The following is a 20804-nucleotide window of genomic DNA, read 5'->3' as shown; positions in this document are numbered from 1 at the left end:
AGCAGTAGCAAGACTCCATTGATTGTGAGAAACACCTCCATTTTAGGTATCATCGAGAAAGAAAACTAAAAGAGTGAAAAGGCAGCCTTAAAACTCAACATTAAAAAAACTAAGATCATGGCATCTGATCCCATCACTTCATGGCAAATATAAGGGGGAAAAATGGAAGCAGTGGCATATTGTATTTTCTTGATATCCAAAATCACTGTGGATGGTGACTGCAGCCATGAAATTAAAAGACACTTGCTCCTTGGAAATAAAGCTATGACAAACCTAGACACCATATTGAAAAGCAGAGACATTACTTTGCCAACAAATGTCCATATACAAAGCTATAGTTTTCCTAGTAGTCATGTACGAATGTGAGCATTGGACCATAAAGAAGGCTGAGTGCCAAAGAATTGATGCTTTCAAACTATGAAGCTGGAGAAGACTCTTGAGAGACCCTTGGACAGCAAGAAGATCAAACCAGTTGATCCTAAAGGAAATCAACCTTGAATACTCATTGGAAGGACTGCTGCTGAAGCTGAAGCTCCAATACTTTCAGCATCTGATGAGAAGAGCTGACTCATTTGAAAAGACCCTGATGCTGGGAAAGATTGAAGGCAAAAGGAGAAGGGGACGACAGAGGATGAGATGGTTAAATAGCATCACTGACTCAATGGATATGAATTTGCACTAACTCCAGAGATAGTAGAGGACAGAGGAGCCTGGCGTGCCACAGTCCATAGGATAACAAAGAGTTGAACATGACTTAGCAACTGAACAACAACAAGAAGAAAGAAAAACAAAAAGGCTACCTTTTATTATTGCCAAGAAGCTGTCAACTGTAAGACACATTCTTATTTTTAGAAATGCTAAAATGTAAAACAATGATTCTTAATGAAATATATAGAAAACAAAGTATAATCTTCCTTTGTATAGCACCTAAGATCTCAAAAGGAGAAGTTGTTTACACCACCTTCCAGGGAGATGGCCCAAACCACCAGTTAACATAGGCTTCCCTAGTGGCTCAGACAGTAAAGAATCTGCCTGCAATGCAGGAGATTTGGGTTTGATCCCTGGGTCGGGAAGATCCCTAAGAGAAGGGAATGGCTACCCACTCCAGTATACCTGGCTGGAGAATTCCATGGACAGAGGAGCCAAGCAGGCTAGACTCCATGGAATCACAAAGAATCCAACACAACTGAGTGATAGGCTCCAAGTGGAGGACCCAGCAGCTGGAGATCATATCACAATCTGTCAGAAACTCATCCCAAAGATGTCTTCAATGATAGTCAGTCAGTAATTAAAGGCCTGTTCAGCTCAGTTCAGTCGCTCAGTGGTGTCCGACTCTTTGTGACCCCATGGACTATGGCACGCCAGGCTTCCCTGTTCATCACCAACTCCCGGAGCTTACTCAGACTCTTGTCCACTGAGTCAGTGATGCCATCCAATCATCCAATCCTCTGTCGTCCCCTTCTCCTCCTGCCTTCAATCCTTCCCAGCATCAGGGTCTTTTCTAATGAGTCAGTTCTTCACATCAGGTGGCCAAAGTATTGGAGTTTCAGCTTCAGCATTAGTCCTTCCAATGAATATTCAGGACTGATTTCCTTTAGGATGGACTGGTTAGATCTCCTTGCAGGCCAAGGGACTCTCAAGAGTCTTCTCCCCACAGATCAAAACGCACAGATCAAAAGCATCAATTCTTTGGTGCTCAGCTTTCTTTATAGTTCAACTCTCACATCCATACATGACTCCTGGAAAAACCAAAGCTTTGACTAGATGGACCTTTGTTGGCAAAAGTAATGACTCTCTGTTTTTTAATCTGCTGTCTAGGTTGGTCATAACTTTTCTTCCACAGAGCAAGTGTCTTTTAATTTCATGGCTGCAGTCACCATCTGCAGTGATTCTGGAGCCCCAAAAAATGAAGTCTGTCACTGTTTCCATTGCTTCCCCACCTATTTGCCATGAAGTGATGGGACCAGATGCCATGATCTTAGTTTTCTGAATGTTGAGTTTTAACCCATGAACAGTATGAAAATTATCAGACTTCTTAATTTTTGCCCCTCTAGTAGAATGATGGAAACAACATACAATTTACCATCATTTTATAAAGTTTAAACAATATGAATAATAAATTATATAAGTTGTATATACTTGTGCAAAAAACACAAAGCTCAGGATTTTAATTATATCTAAAAAGAGCAAAGTAATTGGATTATATTATGTAATATGCTACAGGGACTTCCCTGGTAGTCCAATGGATAAGACTCCATACTTCCATTACAGAGGATGCAAGTTTGATCCCTGGTCAGGGAACTAAGATCTCACATGCCACACCATGCAGCCAAAAAAATAATGATAATAAGACATATATAATGTACATATAATATGCATACAGTTTATATATTTTTACTATTCAAATAACATAATAAAATACTATTTTAATTGCTTTTTTCTCTATTCTCACAACATTGAAACAATGACTGCAAATACCTTTAAAATTGCATTCTTACAGCCTTATTATCCACAGAAAAAAAAGAAAAGAAAAGATAGTTCTTCTCTTCTTGCTCCAGATAGAAAAAAATCTCAGAAAAGGACTCTAATTGACCTAAATTAGATCATGTGTTCAGCTCTGAACCAATTACTGCAGCCAGGAGTGATAAACACAGTGACTGCTTTGTCCTGGGTCGACCTCTGTGGTCAGAGAGATAGGATCTGTTGCCATAAAGGATAGGGTGGTGGCCAAGGAGCATGAAAAGGCAAAACATGACACAAACTGCAAATTTAGATCAACTTCTAAAGACCATACAAACAATGGGTAACAGAGCTGCCATTCAAACCCAGATCTGCATAACTCTGGGGCCTGGGCATTAACCATTTTGATTCTAGCTTCTGCTGGATTAGAATATTATGAGTTTTCTCTAGTGTTATGCCAGGATTTTCTTAAAGGCTGGGACCCTGTCATGTTTGCCTTTCTCTTCAGGTCCTAGAAATACTACCTGGTACTTTTTAGGTGTTTTGGGAATTGAGTCTCCAAACTACAGACTGCTTACTTGAACATATTCTTATGTCAACCTGGATGTGACCATTTCTGAGACCAGCTGTGTGGGCCTTGTGCTCAGAAGAGCACAGATGGGGATTTGAAGAGTGGGCAAGGGTGGAACATTTTAATTTCAAGAACATTTTAGTGCCACAAAAGTAAAAAGGGAAATAGAAATACTAGAAATGTTATATTCAAAGTAAAGTTGCCTGATGATCAAAAGTGAACAGAAGAAGAGTAGCAAGGGGACTTCCTTGGTGGTCCGGTGGTTAAGAATTCACCTGCCAATGCAGGGGACACAGGTTTGATCCCTGGGCCAGGAAGATTCCACGTGCCTCAGAGAAGTTAAGCCCATGACCCACAACTACTGAGCCCACACGCCGCAAATACGGAAGCCTCACACCCTCGAGCCCATGCTCCACGAGATAAGCCACAGCAATGAGAGGCCCACACACCGCAACTAGAGGAAGCAACAGAGCCCGAGTGCAGCCAAAACTAAATACATCTTTCAAAATTTAATACAAAAGAAGAGTGGAAAGGACCAGCTAGCCTGTATTTTTCTTACTGAGAAAAAGATGATTGTCTAGATTTGTTACTTCTATTACATTTTTTTTTTTGAAAAATACTTTAGGAAGAAAAACGCCTTTGGGTGGGGCCAACAGGGACTTTAATGCATTATTACAATTATTGCAACAAAAATGTGCTCATGAGATTACTTGCAAACTTAAAAATCAATAATCACGGTGTAAATGCATGCATGAAGTCTCTTGGCAATAATTACCAGTTTTCTGTCTCTTTCCACTTTCCCCAGCTCTGGTGATGTGAAGGTATTGTTCAAGAAATGATCTTTATCTTCTTTTATTTTCATGTGGTCATGGCTGGTTTTCATCTTTTTATTCCACAGAATCATGTCTTTCTCTGGTACTTGTCTTTTATGTTTCTTTGTGAAGCCTAAAATAAAACAAAGAAAGAGATCATTTCTTTGTTAAGTATAATCTTATTTCTCACTATTCATTTTGTCTTACTTTGGAATGCTTCTAGTCTCCTCTGGACTTCGGATCTACATATTTAAACTTTTATTTTCATTTTAGTCTTTCAATCCTTTTGTTCTCCTTTTTTTGTTTCACACACAAAAAAGTACATTTCATTTTAAATGACTCACCATTGTATTGCTTCCTTGGCTTTCATAGCCATTAAGTTGAATATAGTCTATTAATTTAGAGTGGTGTTATGCTGTCTTGGCTCAGGCTGCTTCTAATTTTGCTGAAGGATTTGTATGTGGCTGCAATTAATTTATTTTTAAATATTTTCTTTCTTTCCCTCTGTCTTCTTTTCGGTATTATCCAATCTGATACCCACCAGAGCATTATACTCTGATCCAAATTGTGCCCCATTTCAAATTTCAACTTTTTCAGTTTTTCCCTTCCTATTAGACTCACTTGGCTTCTAATTCCAATCCAGCTACCCACAGGATTGCTTCACCGGAGGCATTAACACTGATGTTTATTCAGGTGATTTTGAAGTGAGTTTTACGCTGCATATACTAGGGAAAAGAAGAAGGGAGCAATGTAGAGAAATTGAAAATAATAATTGTTTCAGTGTTGAAACTAAGTATTCCCTTTGGACTATGTACACTGTTAGGATTTTTGTGGGCCCTTATTTAATCGTCCCATTGCTTTGCCTGTATGGACTTGAGAGGAGAGTAGACTCAAAATAGCAGTAGAAGAATTAAGAACCCTGATTCAAGACCTCTTGGCCCCTTGCCCTAATCCTCATCCCTTACCTCTTACTTAGCTAACATTAGATCCAAATCTGTCCTTCTTCTTTGAGCAAAAGAAAGAAGTATGCTTTCACCATCTTCTTCTCTAGTCTAGCTGATGTAAGCAAAAAAACAAGTATAGTCTAGCTGGGCTTTGGAAACTTTTCAAAGATGGCATTACAACCATGCAACCAGGGCAAGGTCTTAACACACTTAACTCGTGGAAAGCCTTGGCACAAGGAGCTAAGGCTAGAGGTTTGGTCAAATTCATTAAATCTCCAAACTGCAGATTGCTTATTCAAACATATTCTTATATCAACAGCATGTTGGAGACCAGTTGTGTGGGTCTAGTACTCACAAGAGAGCAGATGGGAAGGAGAGCCCATCCCATGGAATATCAGAAGGGTAGGTCCTGGGGCATTCACCCACCCCTGCCTTGGTCTCTTCTGGGCTGCCCACCACATGTGAGAGTCATGTGACTACAGCCACAGGCAAAATGAGTTTGCCTCCCAAAATGAGTTCTGTGGCCTCAGTTCTAAAGATCTGAAGCATTGCATTGCTAACAACAATGCAGTGCCTTCTCAGCTTCAGGTATCAGACTCATAACAAATTTGAGGTGGAAATCACCAAGAAACTATCTTGTTGCATGTCTTGTGGAGACATAGGAAAGCCTATGGGAAAACAAAAGACATGCCATCACAGAGAAGCTGGGTCCCATCTCAAGAGCTCTGGCTCTGCGGCCCTGGTAGACTGGCAGGACCTATCTTGATGGCCATCAGACTTCACTGAGGTTGAATTAGGCTGTTGCCCGCAGGGTCTGTCCAGGAGGTTCCACTGTCACCCCCACCATGACTCACCAACACAAGCCTGCAAATCCTAGGGGCAGGACCAAATCTCACAGAGAACCGTGAATGTGTCCCTAAGTCTCTTCCATGAAACACCAGTACTTCCTGTTGGTTAGAATCTACGCCGATGAGTCCAGAGCTTGGGGAATACATGAACCAGTTTCTCACAGGGGAAAATTCTACTCCATAGTCAGAAACTAAACCTGTAAGTCTAGCCAGACAGTTTGCAATTATGAACTTAATGAAATTAGTTAATCTTCTATTCAGTTTTTCTACTGTGTTAGTGAATGAACGCATCACTTTACACTGCATCAGAATCAGTGTCTAAAGAAGTCAGTGACTGGAACAAAGTAGCCAGGGGCTATCAGGGGAGAACAAGATAGAAAAAAATTTCATCTGAAAAAGCAGAAAAATTAAAAGTAAAATCTGAAAAGCCTCCTATAATTACAGCAAGCCAGACACAGGTGTATTCAAAGTTCTATATTCTATAGCTGCAAAGGAAAATTGATGTGTTCTTGGGAGCTTCTGAATTTAGGGATGAGAAATTGAATTAAAGAAATACCAAAAGCCATTGCTAGAGATGATGCTCAAGATAGTAGGAGAAGCTAAATCTCAACTCTTCTCACTAAAAAAATCTCCCTTGAAACAAGCTCAGGACATCCTTACACTAATAAAGGAAGTGAGATACATGAGAGAAACTAACAGTGAATTGAGACTAAGATAAGGAGGGGTGGTCTGAGAAAAGAAAATTGTCTCATTCACTATGATGGAAGCATGGATTAGTACATTTCTGAAAAGCAGTGGGGCGACATAGTTGTCAAAATCCTTCAAAATATGTATCACCTTTGATTTACTAACCTTACTTACAGGCATCTACCCTAAGAAAACAATTTAAAAGGCGGAGAATAGGCATGTCACAGAATTATTTATAATCCTGAATATTCACTGGAAGGACTGATGCTGAGGCTGAAACTCCAATACTTTGGCCACCTGATGTGAAGAACTGACTCATTTGAAAAGACCCTGATGATTGAAGGTGGGAAAAGGGGATGACAGAGGATGAGATGGTTGGATGGCATCACCGACTCAATGGACATGAGTCTGAGTAAACTCCAGGAGTTGATGGACAGGGAGGCCTGGCACGCTGCAGTCCATGGGATCACAAAGAGTCGGACACGACTGAGCGACTGAACTGAGCTGAGACGTCTAAGAAGACAATAGGACAATACCCACTATAGAAAATTATGCAATTATTTAAGTTGCACTTTTGAGATAAATCAGCAATATGAGAACATGCTCAGAATATATTAGTTAACAGATGAAACATGACATAAGTAGAATTATCTTAGGTTTGTTTATGAATATTTTTGAAAGGAAATACAATATTACTAATGGTTCTTCCTCAGTTGTAGATTTGGAGCTCATATTACCAAATTTTCTGCAACAAACCAGTATTACTTTTACAATCACCATAAAAGGTTTTTTTTGAAATAAAATGTTAAAGTTTATGCCACAATGTTGGAGAGAGGGAAGAGAATAATACAACACTGTATAAGAAAAAAAGGGTCTGAAAGGAAACATTTAAAATATTAAGCTGTTAATATTGTTTTAGATTGCTACAAAAATTTTTTTCTACTTTTTGGTATTTTTATATTTTTCTTTAAGGAAAATGAGTCTTTTTTTAAACTGGAAGTAATCTTTCTAAATTTTCTCATTAAGGATAATGAAACCACTCAGGAAATATGTAAAGGACTTCTTTCTATTTGGTCTTTTATTGAAAGATGTAATAAGATGAGAGAAACTTTTCATGTTGCTTTTAAAATTGGCCACCAGACCCAAAAAGTAAACCATTTGTTTGTGCCTCTGCCAAGTTCAGAGTGTTTAATAAATTAATTACAAAAATTTTATTATCAAGTTTGCCTTGTATTACTAAGTGAATACATTCAAGCATTTCATAAGCAAATCATATCTATTGTACAATGTAATGGTTTTAAAATATACCTCAAATTATAAATATTTATAACCAGTAATCATTCCCTATGGTCTTCTTTTTAAGCTACCATATATACACCTCATAACTAAATTAGTGGCACAATATTTAAAATAATCACAAATCTGCATAATTTCTGAGAGAGGCAAGAAAGGAAGAAAAGCAAATACAAGGCACAGTCATTTCCTCAGTATCCATGGAAATTGGTTCCAGGAACCCCTTCAGATACCAAAACCCCTAGATGCTCAAGTCTCTTACCTCAAATGGTGTATTATTTGCTTATAACCTACATTTGTTGTTATTCAGTCACTTAGTTGTGTCCAACTACTTGTGACCCAATGGACTGCAGCACACCAGGCTTCCCTGCTCTTCACTATCTCCTGTAGTTCGCTCAAACTCATGTCCATTGAATCAGTGATGCCATCCAACCATCTCATCCTCTGTCACCCCCTTTTCCTCCTGCCCTCAATCTTTCCCAGAATCTTTTCCAATGAGTCAGTTATTCGCATCAGGTGGCCAAATTGGAGCTTCAGCATCAGTCCTTCCAACGAGTATTCAGGACTGATTTCCTTTAGGATGAACTGGTTGGATCTCCTTGCTGTCTAAGAGACTCTCAAGAGTCTTATCCAGCACCACAGTTTGAAAGCAACAATTCTTCATCACTATAACCTACATATATCCTCTTGTATGATTTAAATCATCTCTAGATGACTTTTAATACTTAATAAATATAAATGCAATGTAAATAGTATTATAGATACAAAGTACTTGCTATGTAAGTAGTTGCAAATAGTGTGTAAATAGTTGCAAGTGTGTGGCAAATTTAAGTTTTGCCTTTTGAAACTTTCTGGGATTTATTTTATCTTTTTCTGTTTTTGATCTACAATTGGTTGAATCCATAGATGCAGAGCCCAAAGATACAGAGGACTGACTATAGTCTATCACTGTCTCTTACTGAGTGAGCTGACCACAGCCTCACCAAAATACACAACTGGTTTCTTCTTTATGCAGGAATCTTCAGAGAGATCACATGGAACCCCTGTATCTATGAACAGTCCATTGTGGGAGCAGGGCAGAGAATTCATCCACCATGTTCTTTCTGTCTACTGTCTCTACTAGACCAAAGGTTCCTCTACACTTCTGGGTATGTAAACTCCCCTACACTTCTGGTGTATTAGTGTTACTCAACCTCTCTAATTAGCCCCTCGCATAGTCAGATCCCATGCCACTTTCCAACAGTTCTTCTGAGCTTGGACTTGGTAGAAAGGCACGGTTGCTGCTGTTGCTGCCCGGTGAGCATAGTGGAGTCATATACAGGTAGAGCCCTCACGCTGGAAAGGCTGGGACAGCTGTCAGTGTTAAAGAGAATGATGATGGCCAAGGGTTTTCCACTGAGCAAATAGCCAGGGCCCAGAAGGTGGAGTCAAGCACATCTGAAGATGTCCATTAACTTGGACCTCACAGTCCTAAATCTAATGTTTGCACAGCACCCTTCCTATTATCTTGACAATTAGGTAACAGAGAATTGACTCATTCCCCCCACTGCTGTTAAGAAACAGCTACTTCTTTCCTTTTATCACCATTCTTAATCTTGAGTTACTCCATCTGGTTTGCATTTCTTCCCAGAAAGCTCTTGATGCCCTTATTTCCAAACTCTTCTCTGTACATGAAGCTATTTCTTTCCCACCAATTTTTGTAATCCCTGCTGGAAAATACACCCAGAGCCCCCGGGCTTCTGCCCATTCTGCTTTTCATTACTGCAATTGCAATGTGGTTAAACCAGTAATGTGGAAACCATGTGTGCACATTTGCATTGTATTCTACTCCAACTTTTGATAAGAGAAGGTTTAACAGACACACGGGCACACATGACACACGCTTCTCTTCTGGGCAGTGCAGTGTTTGAATGAAGACATAATGACATCTCTGGGACAGGAGGAACAGAGAAGAAATGCCTGGGTCTGCAGTATAAGCTTTCCAATTTCAAAATGGAAAATATTTCAAAAATATTTCACTAAACCCTTGCGTGCAGGTGACAAAAACCTTATGAGAAACATGAAAAATTTAAAAAACCAGGCCATTAATAAATGAAAACATTTTTCCCACAGACAAACCAGCCTTTGAGTCCTTTATCCAAGGCCCTCTTTTGACATTTCCAGGATTCTTGTATTTATATTCAAGCTGATCGAAAAAATCGTCCCCAAGTTACCACACAATCACTTTTTGTGGTTTTTCTACTTTCCTCTTGATTAGTTTTTCTCTTCAGACCTTTGGCTGACTGTTTTGCTACTGTTACCAGGGCTGAAGTTCCCACTGCAGTTAACAGAACGATGAGTAGCAATGCTGTGTTCTCAAATTTTTTTCACTGTGAGCAGGAAAGGACCATTTAGAGATTGATCTCCCCATTCAGAGAACCATGTCACCCAATCTCTCTGCTCTGCAACTTACCACAAGATTGATGGTAAATATAATATATATGAAAATGAAGGAGGAAATGTATGCAAAGCTCAAGTGGTGGTGCAGGGTGTTGGAAACGACGTTGTGTGGCACATCATTTCATTGGAATTTCTCGTTTTCAGGACATTGACTCTAAAATTACTATAGGCATAGTGTTTAATGTTCCTGTGTTGGGATTCCAGAGTTTTTTAAAAAATGATTTGAAGTCAGAAAAGCAAAACTGACTTATTTGGACTGAGACTGTAGTGTGACCAAAAAATCGCAAGAAAATAAGAAAAGGTATAAACATACACACACTTACAGTCAGCTTAATACTCTATTTGTAGAACATCAAGGAGGGTGTCAGCAAAAGAACAAACAGCATAATAGTAAACTTATGAAGCTTAAGTTCAAAGGCCTTGGGAAAGGACCTAGCAACATGGTCAGAGGTTTTTGTAAAATTTGCAAAAATAAGTTATTTTAACCAAGATGATTAAGAATGCTATCTCTCTCTCCAATTTCCCCTCTGTATTAAAGAAAAAAAGAGAGAGGGCCCAAATAAGCACAATGAGAAATGAAAGATGAGAAATAATAACCAATACCAGAGAAATTCAAAAAAATCTCAAGAGAATACTATGAACAGTTATATGCCAACAAACTGGACAATGTAGAAGAAATGGACAAATTTCTAGTAACATTCAATCAGCCAAGACTGATTCAAGAAGAAAGAGAGAATTTGAACAGCCCAATCTCTAGAAATAAAATTAAATTTTTAATTAAAAAACAAACAAACAAAAACGCCCAACCAACAGAAGTCCAGGGCCAGATAGTTTCAGAGGGAAATTCTATCAAACATATTAGGTTGGTGCAAAAGTAATTGTAATTTTGCACTGTTGAACTTTACTGCTTGATACTGAAATACAGTCTTTAGATGTGGTTATGTTATACATCATTTTAATGTACATTTCTCAATTTTTTTTTTTGCTAAGGATATTACTTGTGGTTTATTTTATATTTATTTTAGACTATGGAAATAACATTAGACAAAAAGCAGATTCAAGTGATTTTCTTATTCGAGTTAAAAATAGATTGTAAAGCAATGGAGACAACTCACAACATCAACAATGCATTTGGCCCAGGAACTGTTAATGAACATACACTGCAGCGGTGGCTTAAGAAGTTTTGCAAAGGAGGCAAGAGCCTTGATGGTGAGGAGCACAGTGGCTGGCTATCGGAAGTTGACGACGCTCAATTCAGAGGATCATCAAAATTGATCCTCTTACTACTACACAAGAAGCTGCCAAAGAACTCAACATCAACCAGTCTACAGTTGTTTGGCATTTGAAGCAAATTGGAAAGGTGAAAAAGCTCAAGAAGCAGGTACCTCATGAGCTGACCACAAAAAAAAAAAAAAAATCATTTTGAAGTGTCATCTTCTCTTATTCTTCACAATAACAATGATTTCTCAATTGGATTGTGACATGCAATGAAAACGGGATTTTATACCACAACCAGCAATGACCAGCTCAGTGGCTGGACAGAGAAGAAGCTCCAAAGCACTTCCCAAAGCCAAACTTGTGCCCAAAAAAGGTCATGGTCACTGTTCAGTGGTCTGGGGTCCATCTGACCCACCACAGCTTTCTGAATTCCAGAGAAACCATTACATCTGAGATGTATGCTCAGTGAGTTGATGAGATGCACCAAAAACTGCAAGGCCTAGAGCAGGCATTGATCAAGAGTTCAGTTCAGTTGCTTAGTCATGTCCAACTCTTTGCGACCCCATGGACTGCAGCACACCAGGCTTCCCCATCCATCACCAACTCCCAGAGCTTGCTCAAACACATGCCCATCGAGTCAGTGATGCCATCCAACCATCTTATCCTCTGCCGTCCCCTTCTCCTCCCGCCTTCAATCTTTCCCAGTTCAAAAGCATCAGTTCTTTGGTGCTCGGCTTTCTTTATAGTTCAACTCTCACTTCCATACATGACTACTGGAAAAACCATAGCTTTGACTAGACAGACCAAAGTGATGTCTCTGCTTTTTAATATGCTGTCTAGTGTGGTCATAGCTTTTCTTCCAAGGAGCAAGTATCTGCTAATTTCATGGCTGCAATCACGATCTTCAGTGATTTTGGAGACCCCAAAAATAAAGCTTCTCACTGTTTCCCCATCGATTTTCCTTGAAGTGATGGGACCAGATGCCATGATCTTCATTTTCTGAATGTTGAGCGTTAAGCCAACTTTTCACTCTCCTCTTTCACTTTCATCAAGAGACTCTTTAGTTCTTCTTCGCTTTCTGTCATAAGGGTGGTGTCATCTGCATATCTGAAGTTATTGATATTTCTCCCGGCAATCTTGATTCCAGATTGTGTTTCATCCAACCAGGCATTTTGCATGTGTATTCTGCATACAAGTTAAACAAGCAGGGTGACAATATACAGCCTTGATGTACTCCTTGCCCAATTTGGAACCAGTCCATTGTTCCATGTCCAGTTCTAACTGTTGCTTCTTGACCTGTATACGGATTTCTCAGGAGGCAAGTCAGGTGTTCTGGTATTCCCATCTCTTGAAGAATTTTCCACAGTGTGTTGGGGTCCACACAGTCAAAGACGTTGGCATAGTCAATAAAGCAGAAATAGATGTTTTTCTGGAACTCTCTTGTTTTTTTGATGATCCAGTGGATGTTAGCAATTTGATCTCTGGTTCCTCTGCCTTTTCTAAATCCAGCTTGAACATCTGGAATTTCACAGTTCCTGTACTGCTGAAGCCTGGCTTGGAGAAATTTGAGTACTGATCAGCAGAATGGGCCCAATTCTCCACGACAATGCCCAACAACATGTAACACAACCAACGCTTCAAAAGTTGAACAAACTGGGCTACAAGATTTGCATCATCTGCCATATTCACCTGACCTCTCACCAACTGACTACCACTTCTTCAAGCATCTCGACAACTTTTTACAGGGAAAACGCTTCACGACCACAGGAGGCAGAAAATGCTTTCCAAGAATTCATTCAATCCTGAAGCACTGATTTTTATGCTACAGGAATAAACAAACTTATTTCTCATTGGCTAAAATGTGTTGATTGTGATGGTTCCTATTTTGATTAATAAACATATGCTTGAACCTAGTTATAATGATTAAAAATTCACAGTCTGAAACTGCAATTACATTTTCATCAACTTAATATAAAGAACTAATACCTCTCCTTCCCAAACTATTCCAAAAAAATAGAAAGAAACAGGAGGAAACTCTCCAAAATTCATCCTATGAGGCCACCATTATCCTGATTCTGAAACCAGGTTAAAACACTACAAAGAAAGAAAATCAAAGGCCAATATCTTTGATGAATATAGATGCAAAAATCCTCAACCAAATAATAGCAAACTGAATCCAACAATGTATAAAAAGGGCCATACACCACGTCATGTTGGATTTACTCCAGTGTCACAAGGATGGTTCAATGTATGCAGATCAATCAATGTGATATACCACATTAACAAAAGGAAAGAAAAAAATCACATGATCATCTTAACAGATGCAGAAAAAGCATTTGACAAAATTCAACATCCACTCATTCATCCCTGGATTGGGACTATTACAACCCACTCCAGTATCCTTGCCTGGAGAATTCCACGAGCAGAGGAGCCTGGTGGACTATAATTCATAGAGTTGCACAGAGATGGACATGACTGAGCAACTAACACTTTAACATCCACTCATGATAAAAACTCTCATGAAAGTGAGCACAGAGGAAACATATATCAACATAATAAAGGCCACTTACAACAAACCTACAGTCAACACCATACGCAATGGTGAGAAGCTGAAAGCTTTCCCACTAAATTCAGGAATACAACAAGAATATCTATTCTCACTACATCTGTTTAACATAGTATTGGAAGTCCTAGGTATAGACAAGAAAAGAATTTAAATATTCAAATTGGAATGGAAGAGGTAAAACTATCACTGTCTAGAGATGGCATAACACTTGATATATAAAATCTTAAAATTTTAATCCCAAAACTATTAGAACTAATAAATGAGTTAGGCAAGGTTGCAGGATACAAGATTAATATATAGAAATCTGCAGCATTGCTATACAATAACACTGAAATATCAGAAACCAAAAAAAAAAATTTTTTAATTGCATCAAAAAGAATAAAATAATAGGAATAAACTTAACCAGGGAGATAGAAGATCTATAATCTGAAAACTATAAAGCACTGATTAAGGAAATTGAAGGTGATAGAAAGAAATGGAAAGATACCCTGTGTTCTTAGATTGGAATAATTTTAATATTATTAAAATGAACATAACACTTGGCTGAGTCCCTTTGCTGTCCACCTGAAACTATCACAATATTGTTAACTGGCTATACTCTAATATAAAACAAAATGTTTAACAAAATAAATTTAACCATCTATAGTGGAAAAAAAATTTACCCATACTACTGAAGGTAATCTACAGATTCAATGCAATCCCTATCAAAATACCAACATCATTTTTCACAGAGCTAGAACAAATAATTTTAAGATTTGTATGGGAATACAGAAGACCACAAATAGCCAAAACAATCTTGAGAAAGAAGAATGGACCTGAAGGAACCATATTGCCTGACTTCAGACTATACGATAAAGCTACAGTCATCAGAATAATATGGTACTAGCGCAAAAACAGACTTGTAGGCCAATGGCACAAAGTAGAAGAGTCCAAAGATAAATTCATGCATTTACGGTCAATTAATATATTACAAAGGAAGCAATAATACACAATGGAGAAAAAACAGTCTCTTCAGTAAATGGTGCTAGTAAAACCAGACAGCTACATGTAAAAGAATGAAATTAGAACAGTCTCTACCACCATATACAAAAGTAATCTCAAAAATGGATTAAAGACCTAAATATAAGACTGGAAACTGTAAGACTACCAGAGAAAAACAAAATGGAACTCTCTTTGACATAAATTGCAGAATATTTTTTTGGATCATTCTCCTAAAGTAAAGAAAATAAAAGCAAAAATAAACAAATGGGATCTACTTAAACTTAAAACCTTTTGCACAGCAAAGGAAACTATTGATTTAAAAAAAAAAAAAACCTATGGACTGGGAGAAGGTATTTGCAAATGATGTGACTGACAAGGGATTAATATCTAAAATATATAAACAGCTCATACAACTCAATATCAAAGGGAAAAAACAAATAATCTAAGCAAAAATTAGCAAAAGACTTAAATAATAAACATTTTCCAAAGATGGCTAACAGACACATGAAAAGATGCTCAAAGTCACTAGGTTATTAGAGAAATGCAAATCAAAACAACAGTGAGATATTACCTCACACCTGTCAGAATGACCATCAAAAAGTCTACAAATAACAAATGTTGGTGAGGATGTGGCAAAAGGAGAGCTCTTGTACACTGTTGGTGAGAATGGAAACTGGTACATCTACCACCTGCAATGCCCAAGATATAGTTCAATCCCTTGGTCAGGAAGACCCACCAGAGAAGGAAATGGCAACCCCCTCCAGTATTCTTGCCTGGGAAATCCCATGGACAGAGGAGCCTGGCAGTGTACAATCCATGGGGTCACAGAAGTTGGATACTACTGAGCAACTAACCCACCACCATTGTGGAAAACAGTATGGAGTTTCCTCAAAAAACTAAACATAGAACCATCATATGACCCAGCAATTCCACTCTTGGACATATATCTGGAAAAGATGAAAGCTCTAATTCAAAAAGAATTAGCACCCCAATGTTCATAGCAATGCTATTCACAGTGGCCAAAACATGGAAGCAACCCAAGAGCTCTTTAATAGATGAATGGATAAAGAAGATGCAGTACATTACATATATGCAACAGAATACTATTTTTGTTGTTCAGTCACTAAGTCATGTCTGATTCTTTGCAACCCCATGAACTGTAGCTCTCCAGGCTCCTTTGTCCATGGGATTTCCTAGGCAAGAAATACGGGAATGGATTGCCATTTCCTTCTCCACAGGATCTTCCTAACCCAGGAATTGAACCCACATCTCCTGCGTTGCAAGCAGATTTTTCACCACAGAGCCACCTTGGAAACCCCTAGATACTATTATAGATTATTTAGCTATGTAAGAACCACAAAAAATTCAGAAATATGGTAGATTTGGAAGAAATATTAGTAACAAGCATAGCAAATGGTAATTGTTTTTAATATGTAGGTAGGGTTAAGAAAACAACAGAATGGGAAAGACTAGAGATCTCTTCAAGAAAATTAGAGATAGCAAGGGAACATTTCATGCAAAGATGGGCCCGATAAAGGACAGAAATGATACGGACCTAACAGAAGCAGAAGATATTAAGAAGAGGTGGCAAGAATACACAGAAGAACTGTACAAAAAAGATCTTCACGACCCAGATAATCACAATGGTATGATCACTCACCTAGAGCCAGACATCTTGGAATGTGAAGTCAAGTGGGCCTTAGAAAGCATCACTATGAACAAAGCTAGTGGAGGTGATGGAATTCCAGTTGAAATCCTGAAATGATGCTGTGAAAGTGCTGCACTCAATATGCCAGCAAATTTGGAAAACTCAGCAGTGGCCACAGGACTGGAAAAGGTCAGTTTTCATTCCAATCCCAAAGAAAGGCAATGCCAAAGAATGCTCAAACTACCGCACAATTGCACTCAACTCACATGCTACTAAAGTAATGCTCAAAATTCTCCAAGCCAGGCTTCAGCAATACGTGAACCATGAACTTCCAGATGTTCAAGCTGGTTTTAGAAAAGGCAGAGGAACCAGAGATCAAATTGCCAACATCCACTGGATTATCAAAAAAGTGAGAGAGTTCCAGAAAAACATCTATTTCTGTTTTATTGACTATGCCAAAGCCTTTGACTGTATGGATCACAATAAACTATGGAAAATTCTTCAAGAGATGGGAACACCAGACCACCTGACCTGCCTCTTGAGAAATCTGTATGCAGGTCAGGAAGCAACAGTTAGAACTGGACACGAAACAAAAGACTGGTTGAAAATAGGAAAAGGAGTACATCAAGGCTGTATATTGTCACCCTGTTTATTTAACTTCTATGCAGAGTACATCATGAGAAACACTAGGCTGGAAGAAACACAAGCTGGAATCAAGATTGCCAGGAGAAATATCAATAACCTCAGATATGCAGATGACACCACCCTTATGGCAGAAAGTGAAGAGGAACTAAAAAGCCTATTGATGAAAGTGAAAGAGGAGAGTGAAAAAGTTGGCTTAAAGCTCAACATTTAGAAAACGAAGATCATGGCATCTGGTCCCATCACTTCATGGGAAATAGATGGGGAAACAGTGGAAATAGTGTCAGACTTTATTCTGGGGGGCTCCAAAATCACTGCAGATGGTGACTGCAGCCATGAAATTAAAAGACACTTACTCTTTGGAAGGAAAGTTATGACCAACCTAGATAGCATATTCAAAAGCGGAGACATTACTTTGCCAACTAAGGTCCGTCTAGTCAAGGCTATGGTTTTTCCTGTGGTCATGTATGGATGTGAGAGTTGGACTGTGAAGAAAGCTGAGCGCTGAAGAATTGATGCTTTTGAAGTGTGGTGTTGGAGAAGACTCTTGCAAGTCCCTTAGACTGCAAGGAGATCCAACCAGTCCATTCTGAAGGAGATCAGCCCTGGGATTTCTTTGGAAGGAATGATGCTAAAGCTGAAACTCCAATACTTTGGCCACCTCATGCGAAGAGTTGACTCATTGGAAAAGACTCTGATGCTGGGAGGGATTGGGGGCAGGAGAAGAAGGGGACGACAGAGGATGAGATGGCTGGATGGCATCACCGACATGATGGACATGAGTCTGAGTGAACTCTGGGAGTTGGTGATGGACAGGGAGGCCTGGCGTGCTGCAATTCATAGGGTCGCAAAGAGTCGGACACAACTGAGTGACTGAACTCAACTGAACTGAGGGTTAAGAAAGAATGACAAAAAACTCAAATTACCACTCCCTCTCCCCACAACATTTGGCCAAGAATAGAAGGCAACTCACAGAAGAGTTCATCTGAAAGTCCAATTAAGTAATAAATACAAGATGTTCAACTTTACCAGTGGTCAGAGAAAAGAAAATTAAGGTAACAGTGATGTGTTATTACTATATGCTTCAGATTGGCAAAAGTTAGAAAAAGCAGTATCTATTGCTATAAAGTAGGCAGCAACAAGGAGTTTCTCATATTCTTCTGATGGAAATGTGAATTGTTAGTCTTTTTGGAAGCACCTTGGCAGCATTTTTGAAATTTTTTTTTAAAGTGATACCTTTAAAACCACCAGTCCAAGTACTGGAAACCCTATAGATATAATAACATCAAGATACAGATAAAAGAATGCTTAGAGCAGTTCACATTGCAACAATAAACAGGAGGCAAATTAAATGGGCATCAAAGGGGAAATGTTGAATTCATAATGGTCTATTTCTACTGTGAAATATTCAGTTCAGTTCAGTTCAGTCGCTCAGTCGTGTCCGACTCTTTGCGACCCCATGAATCACAGCCAGGCCTCCCTGACCAACCTAGATAGCATATTAAAAAGCAGAGACATTACTTTGCTAACAAAGTCTATCTAGTCAAGGCTATGGTTTTTCCAGTGGTCATGTATGGATGTGAGAGTTGGACTGTGAAGAAAGCTGAGTACCGAAGAATTAATGCTTTTGAACTGTGGTGTTGGAGAAGACTCTTGAGAGTCCTGTGAAATATTACACAGCTATTAAAATAGTTAGAGCCAACCAGGAGTTGATAGAGATTGCTATCCGAATAGGGAAGTACAGAATACAAAGGACAAGACTCTGAGAGGTATACACAACATGGGAAATTTGGAGTGAGCGGTAGGAATGAGAATGGGAAATGAGGAAAAGAAGAGGCAGGTGTGCATATGTGAGTGCATATGTATGTGAGGTGTATGTATCAGCTGGTAAAGAATCCGCCCGCGATACAGGAGACCTGGGCTCAGTCCCTGGGTTGTGAAGATCCCCTGGAGAAGGGAAAGGCTACCCACTCCAGTATTCTGGCCTGGAGAATTCCATGGACTGTATAGTCCATGGGACCACAAAGAGTCAGACACGACTAAGCAACTTTCACTTTCATATATAAGAGAAATTGGGAAAGAAATTAGAGTTTGAGCTACTTAAACTGACTTACAGGCATTTTGGAATTTAAGACTTTGGAGATAAAGCAAGGACAAGGAACAAGATGTGGCCATGGTCCGGGGTGACTAAAGGGAAACAGAAATGAAAGCTGTCAGATCCCAGGGGGTGAGCAAAGACACTGAGGCTTACAATCTCTGTGGATGTTGGAAGCAGTTCAGGCTTTTGCTGAGAGTCAGCATTGAACTTGTGAGCCAGACAGAGACAAGTGCAGGTAATGAAGGGCCAGAAGCTTACACAGTTCTTCAAGAGAATAGAACTCATGACCACTATAAATTAGATACAAAAGAACATTTAGAATGTGAAAAGAATACCATTTTGATTTTTAATATAGTGGTTTTGCTGAATTTCTTTTTTTTTTTTTTCATACTTTTCTTAGCATTTCTTGGGCATTTACTTTTATACCTGACACTTGACTTGTTTCTATCCAATTAAAAGTTGCTTGAGAGTTTATTAGAATTATACTAAATTCACATAATCATTTTGGATGATTTGACCTTTTTTGATATAATGTCTCCCTGTCCAAGAAAGTGGTATGCCCTTCTATTTGTTCAGATTTATTACATATTTTTTGATGTAGTTCCCTTATTTTTCTTGTCAACTTTATTTTTTAATATTTGGTAATTTTATGCCACTATTTTGAAGAAAATACTTGGCCCACTTCCGTTTCTAGGTGTCATTGGGAAGAAAAAAGACTTTTTTTTTTCAATTATTTATGGAATCTAGTCACTTACAAATATTTTATTAATTTTTACAAGTTTTACTAGGACCTACTGTTTTCTGAGTATACTATTATATCATCAGCCAAATATAAATAAATAAATACATGAGTCATTCATCTCACTTTCTCTAGCACCAAGTAGTATCTCATACTCAGCAAGCACTCTGTAAATGTTTTAGGAATGAATGAACCAATGCATAAATGGATGAACAAATGAAGTGGGCTAGAGATTATTCACGTGGTGCATTAAGGTTCTTTTCTATTGTAGCACCACTCTAATGAATTATTGATCTTCCTTTTAAATGCCACAGCCAATTCTTACCTAGAAACCACCTAAGTTTCCATATCTTTTAAAAGAGAAGATGAATAAGTATGATGACCACAAGGAATAGGTTTCTGATTAGTGAAGGATTTTCCTAAGTGATTTGCAGTGTATTCCTTGAGTTCCTCTTTTCATTTGAGCTCAGAGAGACTGTAAAGGAAAGTTTTTTGTTGTTCTGACCAGGAAAGAAGTAACAATCTGTCCCTTTACTTTAGAATACATTAAAAGGCTTAAGGAGGCAAAATAATGCTTTTATTGAATGAGGGCAGGAGCTACCCAAAGTTTCACTTGCAGGAGAATTTCAGTGAAAGGTCTGGAAGCACAGACAAGAAAATAAAAGAAGCTTAGGAAACTTTCTAAATCTAGGAGGAGAGTCGAAGGAAAGGAAATGCACAGATGATGACTGAGAGAAAGCCAAAGAGGTGCTAATTTATGTACAGGTATTGTTGTGCACTTTAGCGGTGGTCCACAGTTATGCTTCCATAGTTATGCCTCACAAATATTGCATAATGGAATTGAAAGCATATGCTCAC

General features: G+C 38.6%; 1 long non-coding RNA gene across 1 annotated transcript in view; it reads right to left on the bottom strand.

Moving 5' to 3' along the window:
• Positions 1-3675: 3675 nt before the first annotated feature.
• Positions 3676-20804, bottom strand: part of LOC112580677 — a 168818-nt gene continuing 151689 nt past the window's right edge. The window contains exon 4 of the long non-coding RNA XR_006546592.1: positions 3676-3976. This is a non-coding gene — a long non-coding RNA (uncharacterized LOC112580677). The remainder of the gene's footprint in view (positions 3977-20804) is intronic.

The sequence above is a fragment of the Bubalus bubalis genome, chromosome 19 (genome assembly GCF_019923935.1).
Source record: "Bubalus bubalis isolate 160015118507 breed Murrah chromosome 19, NDDB_SH_1, whole genome shotgun sequence".
Taxonomy (NCBI): domain Eukaryota; kingdom Metazoa; phylum Chordata; class Mammalia; order Artiodactyla; family Bovidae; genus Bubalus; species Bubalus bubalis.
Note: the sequence above shows the minus strand (reverse complement) of the source record. Positions and strands in the feature narration are given on the sequence as shown.